The sequence below is a fragment of the Gavialis gangeticus genome, unplaced genomic scaffold (assembly GCF_001723915.1).
Source record: "Gavialis gangeticus isolate Ggan-Ray unplaced genomic scaffold, GavGan_comp1, whole genome shotgun sequence".
In the NCBI taxonomy this organism is placed as follows: domain Eukaryota; kingdom Metazoa; phylum Chordata; order Crocodylia; family Gavialidae; genus Gavialis; species Gavialis gangeticus.
This window is the reverse complement of record NW_017729032.1, coordinates 218,423,930-218,434,279: the sequence shown is the minus strand read 5'-3', so window position 1 is coordinate 218,434,279 and position 10,350 is coordinate 218,423,930.

Sequence of the window (10,350 nt, the reverse complement as noted above, 5' to 3'; positions counted from 1 at the left end):
CTGATGAAGGGTGTTTGTGCTCAAAAGCTTGCAATTAAATAATTTTTTTTTGCAAAAATCTTGTTGGTCTAATAAAAGATATCATCTCTACTACAAGTCCTGAGTGTTAAGTCACAGAAAGATTTTTGTTATGTGTGAGGAAAGCTCTAAAAGAGGTAGAGAACTGCTGATCCTAGGCAATCTGTCTGCACAACTGAGTAATGCCACCTTCTTGTCATTTACAGATGTGTAAGGATAACCGCAGAGCCCGTTTGTCCCCATCTGAGAACTGAATGTACACATGCACCCGTCTGGAGGTAAGCATCAGAGGATGATAATATGTCTGCTCACCTGAGGAATGGTATAATTTTAGCTTTTTTGCACTGTTGATAATCTAATAACAGGGATGTATAAAACAGCCCCGGCAAAAATGATATACCTCTCCTTTGTTATTTTGGAATAAAGGATATGGTTTCCTCACTTAGGCTTGTGGCTCAGTTGTGCGGAGAGCTGAACACCCTCCACTCTCACTGGCATCAGTAATAGTGGAAAGCAGGCAGCACTTGGCAGAAGGAAGCTTCTGGTTTGCTAACTACAAGGGGTGGTGAATGAGGAGTTTTTTCTGCTGAAAACACATCATTTTCCAAACGTGTTGGTGTTCACAAAATTCTCTTAAGTTACTATAGTCTCTTTCCCTCCACTTTAACATAGCCTTGCTATCTTAAGTCCACCTAAGTTTTCTGTGGAAGAACGTAGCCATCAAACTAGCTCTTTTGCAGGCCTGCTTTTGCTGACTGGCAGAAGCCTTTGACATGAAGGCACAGGGGTGAAGTGTCTTTATCATCAATACCAGCACCAACCTCCCAAAGGACAGCCGTACGGGTGAACAGCTGCTTTCTGTCTGAACTACCGTGAATAGATTTTTATCCAAAACAGATCCGTTCATGGACTTTAACCAAAACAGATCCATTTCTTGTTGAGATACTTGCAGGTGGACATGAAAATAGAGCTTTCTGGCTTTGAGAGAAAACCTTAGAAGCAAAATTCTGTCAATATTAGCTTTGCAGTCAATTTCTGGCCTTAAGTTTGTGTTAAATTAAAATATTAAATAGTGTATGAACCACATTTTGGAAAAACGCTATTAATCCTGACATTTCCTCCCATGAAATTCTAGAAAGCAAGCATGTTTATCTTATTTCAAACTTTCAGTAAGTTTCTAGCAGGCAGGAAAGAACAATAGGAATTTCAGGAAAACACAAACAGTTTGTGGCCATGATGCATGGTATCTCAAGTCAGGGAAATTAATGAAAATTCAAAACATTTTTCCTTTCTAATTTCCTCTCCTAATGCATAAGAATGGTTAGAGCTCACAAATAAAAGCAGCCTGTCTGTTTTCAATTAGATGAGAACTGAGGAACTGCCTCTTTACTAAATTAATTGCAGATAAAGCCTGAAAATATCATGTCTCATTTATGCTGTCGCCAGTGCAAATCTGGAATAATTCAACTGGAGTTAATGGAAATATGTCAGTGAGAGCAGAATCAGCCTTACCCTGATTGCAGTCTCTGCCCAGCTGGCCAACTGAGGTGGAAGCTTTAAGTAAATGGCTGAGATTCTCAGCCAAGGCTCAAAGGGCCCTCCTATACATACAAATTCAAGCTGGATAGAAACCAGCTCTAGAGTTGGTACACATTTTCAAGCACTAACTTTGTAACTGGTTGGCTCTTTTTATTGCTCAATGGTCATTGTTATCGTGTGGTAATTACTTTGCATGTGTGGCTGATCTAAATGTATTGCACGGTTAACCAGTTAATTGTGTAATATAGGTAACATGTAGCAGGGTCCAAAATGTGTTATGTGATTTCCTTGAGCTAATGCTGCCCAATTTATTTTCATATTTTTTAAATTTAAAGTCACTAAAACACATGTTGTTCAGTCAATTCTTTGTCCTGAAAGCAAGGAGTCTCTTTAACTTTGACTGTTGAGAAACTAAAGGCAGGCCAGCCTTATCAAAGGGGCAACATCTTTTGTTGGTAGAATTTCAGCCTTGAATATTATGCTAATTAAAAATTTTTTTGTCATATTAGTCAAGATTGCTGGGGACCATTTCTACTTTCACATACATTACTGAGTAGCAAGTGCTACATATATGGAGAAAATCATTTTTGAAATAGTGATCACAGCTTAAAAAATATAAAGGCAGCAAACTGAAAATCCTTTTTAAAAAGGCAAAACTTAGTAACAGTGATTTCATGGCTTATTGTACTCTACCTGATTACTTCTAAACTCTTCATTCCACAGTTCATAGAATCCTAGAAAATGAGGGTTGGAAGGGACCTCAGGAGGTCACATCTAGTCCAACCCCCTGCTCAAAGCAGGACCAGCCCCAACTAGATCATTCCAGCCAGGGCTTTCTCTAGCCAGGTTTTAAAAACCTCCAAGGATGGAGAGTCCACAACCCCTCCGTGTAACCTGTTCCAGTGCTTTACTTCCCTCCTATGAGGTTCAACAAGGACAAGTGTAAAGTCCTGCACTCAGGATGGAACAATCCCATGCACCAGTACAGGCTGGGGGCTGAGTGGCTGGGCAGTAACTCTGCAGAAAAGGACCTGGGTGTTACTGTGGACAATAAGCTCAATATGAGACAGCAGCGTGCCCTTGTTGCCAAGAAGGCTAAATGACATACTGGGCTGCATTGGTAGAAGTGTTGCCAGTAGGTCAAGGGAAGTGATTATTCCCTTCTATTCAGCACTGATGAGGCCACATCTGGTGTACTGTGTTCAGTTAGGGGCCTCCCACTACAGAAAGGATGTGGACAAATTGAGGTGAGTCCAGCGGAAGGCAACAAAAATGGTTTGGGGGCTGGGGACATGACTTAGGAGGACAGGCTGAGGGAATTGGGCTTATTTAGTTTAGAGAAGACAAAACTGAGAGGGGATTTAATAGCAGCCTTCAACTACCTGAACTGTTCTCAGTGGTGGCAAATGAAAGAACAAGGAGCAATGGTTTCAAATTGCAGAAACAGAAATTTAGGTTAGAGATTAGGAAGAATTTTTCTCACTTGCTGAGATTTCTTTTAGCCTAATACTCTAATTTGTCTAGGTCACGCTGAATCCTAGCTCTACCCTCTAACATATCTACTACTCCCCCCAGCTTGGTGTCATCTGCAAACTTGCTGAGGGTGCACTCTGTGCCATCTTCTAGGTTGTTGATGGAGACATTGAACAGAACTGGCCCTAGGACAAACCCCTGGGGCACTCCACTTGATACCAGCTGCCAACTAGACATTGAGCCATTGATTACTACCCTCTGAGCCTGATGCTTCAGCCAGTTTTCTATCCACTTTACAGTCCATTCATCCAGCCTGTACTTCTTTATCTTGCCTGCGAGCATGTTGTGGGAGACGGCATCAAAAGCCTTGCTAAAATCAAGGTATACGACATCCACTGGTCTTCCCGCATCCACAGAGCCAGTCATTTCATCATAGAAGGTAATCAGGTTGGTCAGGCATGACTTGCCTTTGGTGAATCCATGCTGGCTGTTCCTAATCAACTTCTTCTCCACAAAGTGCTTAGAAATGGATTCCTTGAGGACCTGCTCCATACTTTTTTCCAGAGACTGAAGTGAGGCTGACTGGTTTGTAATTCCCTGGATCCTCCTCCTTTTTCCCTTTCTTAAATATGGGCACTATCTTTGCCCTTTTCCAATCATCCGGGACCTTTCCTGAAAGCCATGAGTTTTCAAAGATGATGGCCAGTGGCTCTTTAATCTCATCTGCCAATTCCCTCTCATCTGGCCCTATGAACTTGTATATGTCCAGCTTTTCTAAATAGTCCTAACCTGTTCTTTCACCACTGTTGGCTGCTCACCTCCTCCCCAAACTGTGCTGCCTGGTGCAGTAGTCTGCATGCTGACCTTGTCTGTGAAGACTGGGGCAAAGAAGGCCTTGAGCGCTCCAGCCTTTTCTGCATCCTCTGTCACGAGGTTGCCTCCCCCATTGTTAACAACACTCTCTCCTTTTTTAAAAGTCTTAATGTTCCATTAATTAAGCTATCCTGCTGCAATTCTGTTATCTACTACCTGGAGAAAACTGTGTTGTGTAGAGAACGACTTGTGTCCCAGAGGCTGGGGGGGGCACGGCACCGGTGGGAGTGCAGCAGCGGGAGCGGTGGGAGCGTGGTGGCAGTAAGCGGGGGAGCTCCCGCAGCCGCCGCCGTTGCTGTTGGCAGTGAGGGTGGGGCCAAGCAGTGAGTGGCGACTGTCCGCCTTTTTGTAGGGGGTGCACTGCCACGCTCAGGGGATACATGTGCACCCGTGTGCACCCCCTATGCATTGCTCTTGTGTTGTGTCATATGTAATGATGCACCACACCGTGTGCACCCCCCTTTTCAAAATTCTATACCCATCCACGGTGGTAAGTGCAGATACTTGCTGTCCTTTTCATGATCCAAAGCATTTAACTTAAAAGCAATATTTTTCTTGAGCAATTTTTTATGAGAGAGGAAATAAAGAATTAGGCCTTGTAAGGACCTTACAGCCAGGCTAGGCTGCAACCCGTTTCCCCATGTGACTGAGCCATTCCCCCCACCCTCTAGGCTTCATAGGGTTGGGCCATGCCCCCTTCCCATGTAGGGTTGGGTTGGGGCCTGACCATGCCTCCTCACCCCTCTGTGGGGCCAGGCCATGCAATCTTCTCTCTCCACAAGTCCAAGGCAAGCTGCTTTCCTTTGTAGAGCTGAATTGGACCTAACCTTCCCTCTGACCCCCTCCACACAGCCAAGTGGTGCCCTCTGTGCCCACCCAGGTGCTGGATCAAGAGCATTGGCTGGATCCAGATGCACCAGGCACTGCCAGTCTGGCCCAGCAGGTAAAAAGTTTGAGCACCACTGGCCTAGTGGGTAAATCAACAGAGTGGGGCTACAGACAAGAACTGGGAGACTCCAAGCCACATAGAGGGAAAGGAGCTTGAGTCCAAGTTACTAAATCTGATGGGGAATTTCAGAGGCAGAGTCCAAGTCATGTGTCAAGTCCAGATTTATCAGCCAAGGTGAAGCTGCCAGTTAGAGCCTCTGAAAGGCTTGGCTTACTGGGCAGTTGACATTTATATAGATAATGAAAAATTTCACACCATGTCAAGCAAGATTTAAAAACATTTTTAGAAATGAAGTAAACCTTCACATTTCAGATCCAATTGAAGTTTTTAACTGACACTGAAAACAAGCTTTATACTCCAGAATTGTTCACTAGTGACTTTCATTCACCTTATTCTGAAATATCTAGTATTGGTCTCCGGTGTAGACAAGAACATGGGATTAGGTAGACTGGTACGACCTGTTCTTAGAGATTGCCTGTGTGCTTTCTGGAACCAAGCTGTATCACATGTATCTGCACACACAGCAACCAGGGAAAAATCTGCTAACACAAGATGTATTAGCACAGCTTCTATATAAGTCACTATAATACAGGAAATGGTTTAGTCCAATGCTCTTTAGGTAAGGTGTTTAAAACTGCTCAGAAAAATACAGTGAATGTAGCTCGGATCATGTCAATGTGTGAACACCTGCAAACTCATCTGAAGTATGCAAAATACAAGGGCATTCTTTTCTTTCTACCTATGCGCTATGGGACTTTAACATGTGATCCAAAAACTGCATTTAATTGGAACATCCATTTCAAAGCACTGCAATTTAATGTAATATAATATGCTGATTTATCCTTGTCCTTAATTGCCTTCCATGGCATTATTCCAAACATACTCATCTGCATAATAATGGCTTTAATTGCAGTTAATGGGCTAAATACATCCCTAATGTAAACCCAGTGGGAAAAGTGCATTTACACCAGAGATACTTTTGTCCAGCACTCCGTGTTATACAGAAACAATAAAATATTCAGCTCTTTCTCCAGCTGAGAATCACATTTGCATAAAAAATCATGTGAGATGGAAAATGAAATGTCTATATAATCATGCACACGCAGCAGGTGGTTGAGCTAAGCTTGTGTGCTCCATCTTAATTTAGACATAATGGTGATATTCACCCCTGTGCCAAGGACCCCCATGAGAATGATGCATAACTTGTTAAATTTGAGGGCTGAAATGGTGCATGGACTTTGTGTTCATCCTCTGAATCGGGTGAATTTCATGTGTTCTGATTTCCATTATAAAAGTACAGGTACAGGTACTAAAGAAATGGCTCAAAGGGCACATCCCCACATGCGGAAATGTGCGTTCTCTGGGGAAAATTAGCAGCGGCACAAATATGTGCCACCACTAGTTGTCCCCATGGACACATGCTCTGGTGTACGGCAAGTTGCCTGGGTTGGGTAGGGGAGGCTGGGGCCAGCACCTGTGCTGGCCCCAGCAGCCATACCTGGGGTCCTGTGGACCTCCTGGGGCACCAGCAGTGGGGATCCAGGCAAATGGAGCCTGGCCAGCTTCCAGAGCATGGCTCTGGCTGGCCAGGCTCTGGTTTTGGGCAGCACACACTGTGGCAGAAGGCCACCTCTGTTTCTCCCCAAAAACTCTGCTCTATGACAATTTGGTTAGGATGGGCCCAGCAGAGGATACACACCTTACCCTATCTCTTTAGGTAACCTGAGCTGGATACATTCCTGAGGGAGGGGGGAAACCTGCTCCCTCTGCCTATGTGACTGGCATCACATACCTGGGTGAGTGGCATGGGCTACCTGGGGAGCTAGGAACTGCCAGTCTGCCCAGCAACTAGTGATGCATTTCAAATTGGTTGGCTGACAGCCAACAGGTGCTGGTCTCCATTGAACCAGGTAAATGAGGTCACAAGGGCTATATAAGTTAAGGACTGCCCAGGAGGAGGGGGCAGCAGCCATGAGGAAGACTCAGAGAGAGAAGAGCTGAACCATCTGAAACTTGCTCTCTCTCTCAAAACTCATGATCAAAGAACTGCTTGCCTCCAGAGGGAATCTCCACCTGCCTCTGGATGATACCTGTTAGTAAGCTACCTGAGATCTAACAAGATATGTAGCTTGCAGTAACTCAGATGCGTGATCAAAGGCTACCCCAGCCACTCAGTTTGCTCTATGAGATTTCTCTGATATTGCTCTAACCTGTACCCTATTCCAACCCTACCCCTTGTAACCAATAAAGTTCTCCTTTGTACCTAGCATGGGAGACTTATTGGGAGTGGGTCTAGATTATGTCTTGGGGTCCCCTTGGTTCAGCTGACTAAGGGAGACTACTACTTGTGCTTTCGACTGAGGGAAACATCCCAAGTTCTTGAAGTGAATCGAGTACCCCTGAGGGCTATTAGGCCTGTGTTGCCCAGGGTGTGCAGAGCCAGAATCAAGCCCAGCCCTGAGTGGTGGCAGTTCTACTCCCAGGCTAGTGGGTGTGCTCCAGGAAGGGAGTCAGCCAGACATGAGGTGCCCCCAGGGAGGCCCTCGGAGCCCAGAAGGTGGTCGGGAGAGATGGGTGGCTCAATGCAGGAGCGCCCCCTACTGGCTTGCCACACACACTGCCACCATATGCACTGCCCTGCTTTTTTCTGGCTTTCAAAAAACCCCACCACGCTGCAAATTAGTGCAGCGAACACCTGTATGTGCAGCTTGTGTGGTTTACAGCGCTGCTGTAAACCACACGTATGTTCTTGTCTGAATGTGCCCAAAAATACTATATGTCATTGTCATTGTAATACATGTACATATACATGGCATGTACATAGCATGAACAGTGCAGCAATACACAATAGAAACATTTCCATTGACTCAAATAGATGTTAGGCCAAGTCCACCATGCAGTCTTGTCTTACGGTATACTCAATAACAACTGTATCATATTTTAAAAAAGGAAGTTATGGGCTATGGCAGGGTAAGGTTTTAATATTCTGTCTAAACAGAAGAAATCTGTCTTAACACAAAAAATTGCTTGGTAGGACAGAGCAACTCCCCAGCTGCAGAGAACTGAGGCCAAGATGGGGGAAGATGAATAACAGAGGTGATAGAGAATATGAAATCTCAAATCCTAGTATTTCAGGTCCATTGCATTTTTTTGAAAATCAAGAGGACATTTCAGAACTGGAGACAGAGATGGGTAGGGGGAAAAAAAGTGAAATGGCATGAGGTAACACTCTCTCGAGTCCTTATGTGAAAACAACATGCCACAGTATTTATAAACTATGAATTGAGCGACCTGAAGTGTTCTTGGCCCCACTGAAGTCAATGACAAATGGTAAGGCCAGGATTTCCTCTCATGGATTCAGGGAAGTATCAAAAAAGAATCACACTAATTGCATGGGAAGAAAAGGCATAAATTAAAAAAAAAAAGACTGACGCTAGGTCACAACTATGTTACCATCCTGGGAATGGGTCTCTACTCACTCGAGACATCTGGGAGAAAAAACTTATGTTAATGCTGTTTCCTTGTCTTTTGGCTTTTGGAAGATAAGTAAAAGTCTGAGTAGAAAGGAAAAAAAGTAATGATCATGAACAAATCCCTATTTATTTGAAAGAAGGACTTGCGTCTTGGATAGTGAGAAGGTGCAGTACAGCTAACAGCTGAGAGAGAGCAAGGTTCATCTACCTTTTGTCTGATAAGAGGTATCTTATCTTGTAATAAGTCCCATCTTCCTCTTTGGAACAACCTACAAAGGAAGGTACAACTAAGAATGAATTCAGCAGAGAATCTGGGGCAGAGTCTAAACAGAAAGATGACTAACAGAATCAAAGAGCAAATTAACAAAGCACAGCACTGATTCTTCACTACATAAAACTGATGGCCATTTTCTAGGAAAAAATAGAGCTGACTGAATGTATTAATGAGTAGCATTAGTCAATGAGTTAGCCTCATTGAAGTTGTTCTAGCCATTTCTTGTGAAAGTTAAGCTATTCCTGTGCACAATGCCTTGTCCCACTGTATTATGGATATTAAGTACTGAACAATACAGTCCTAGGGCTTGATCCTGTATGGTGTTGATCATGTCTGTCAGATTCTAGACACACAGCTCTGACTGACGTCTTCTCCCATTTACTACTATGTGGGAGGGTAAAAATATTGTTCCTATTTTTAGAATAGGGTTAATCTTGGGTATTACAAAGTGGTAGCTGTCAGGCATACCAAGAACACTATTTGAAAGGATCATTGCAATCAGAATGATAAAACACTAAAATGTCTGTGGTGTGACAGAGGCAAATTTCCTGGCTTCTGTAAAGAAAAGCCACCCAACCCACTCTACTAAAAAATTTTGGGGCAACAACAAAATGGAAGAAAAGGAGAGCTAGGTGATATACTTTACTTGAATTTACAGAGAAAAGCCTTTGGCAGAATACAAGATGTTGTTAAGAAAGGTATAGTACAGTTACAGCTTAGAAAGTAAGGGATAGAAATGAAAAGGTTCCAGGTACAAGGAACCAGTTTTCATTATGGCAACCCAAAAGGTCCTGATGTTGTCCCGCATGGCTGAGCCAAAATTTGAGGGTTTGTTTAAGTCAGGAAGCAAAACTGATGATGGAGCCAAGTATCTTTGATGGGGTTCTGTTCGTTTACATGGAATGTACAAAGCGCCATTTCCCTGAGCACAGCAGGAAGCCAACAATAGGAGACAGTGTTTCGGCTTGCAGCTCCAAGCTACTTTCGGCAAACACGCAGCCCAAAATCTCTCTGTCTAGTCTTTTCTGACAGCTATGCTCTCAGAGCTTATTCAGGCTTTGTCTAGTTCTTCCTTGCTGTCTTCTCTCTCTGTTTCTCTGTTCCTTCTGGTGTTTCTCTTGCACAGACCCCAGAACACTTCACGTAAAAATACCCAGTGAAATCCCTCTGTCCATATGTTTTAAAGGAGTGATGTACGCCCTTGTCTTGAAGGGTGCAAGGAAAGCCACTATCTCTTCAGCTACATGATTTCACAATAAAGCTTAGTTACTTCTAACAATTATCTGAAATATAGACTCTCATCTGAGGAGAAGGAGAAAGAATCCACATCGTACTTATAGGCTCAGCAGTGCTACACTCACTAGCACCAAAGCCAAAAGAGATTTGGGGGTCATGATTGATCACAAGATAAACATGAGCCACCAATGCGATGCCGCAGCTGGCAAAGCAAATAAAACTCTGGCTTGCATCTACCAATGCATTTCAAGCAAGACCCAAGAAGTCATCCTTCCACTTTACTTGGCTTTGGCGAGGCTGCAGCTGGAGTACTGCATCCAATTCTGGGCTCCACACTTTCGAAAAGACATGGAGAAACTTGACAGAGTCCAGAGAAGAGCCACATGCATGATTAGAGGACAAGAGAACAGGCCTTATGAGTAGAGGCTGAGAGGCATGGGACTCTTCAGCCTGGAGAAGTGAAGGCTCAGGGGGGACTTGGTGACAGCCTATAAATATATAAGGGGTGTGCATCA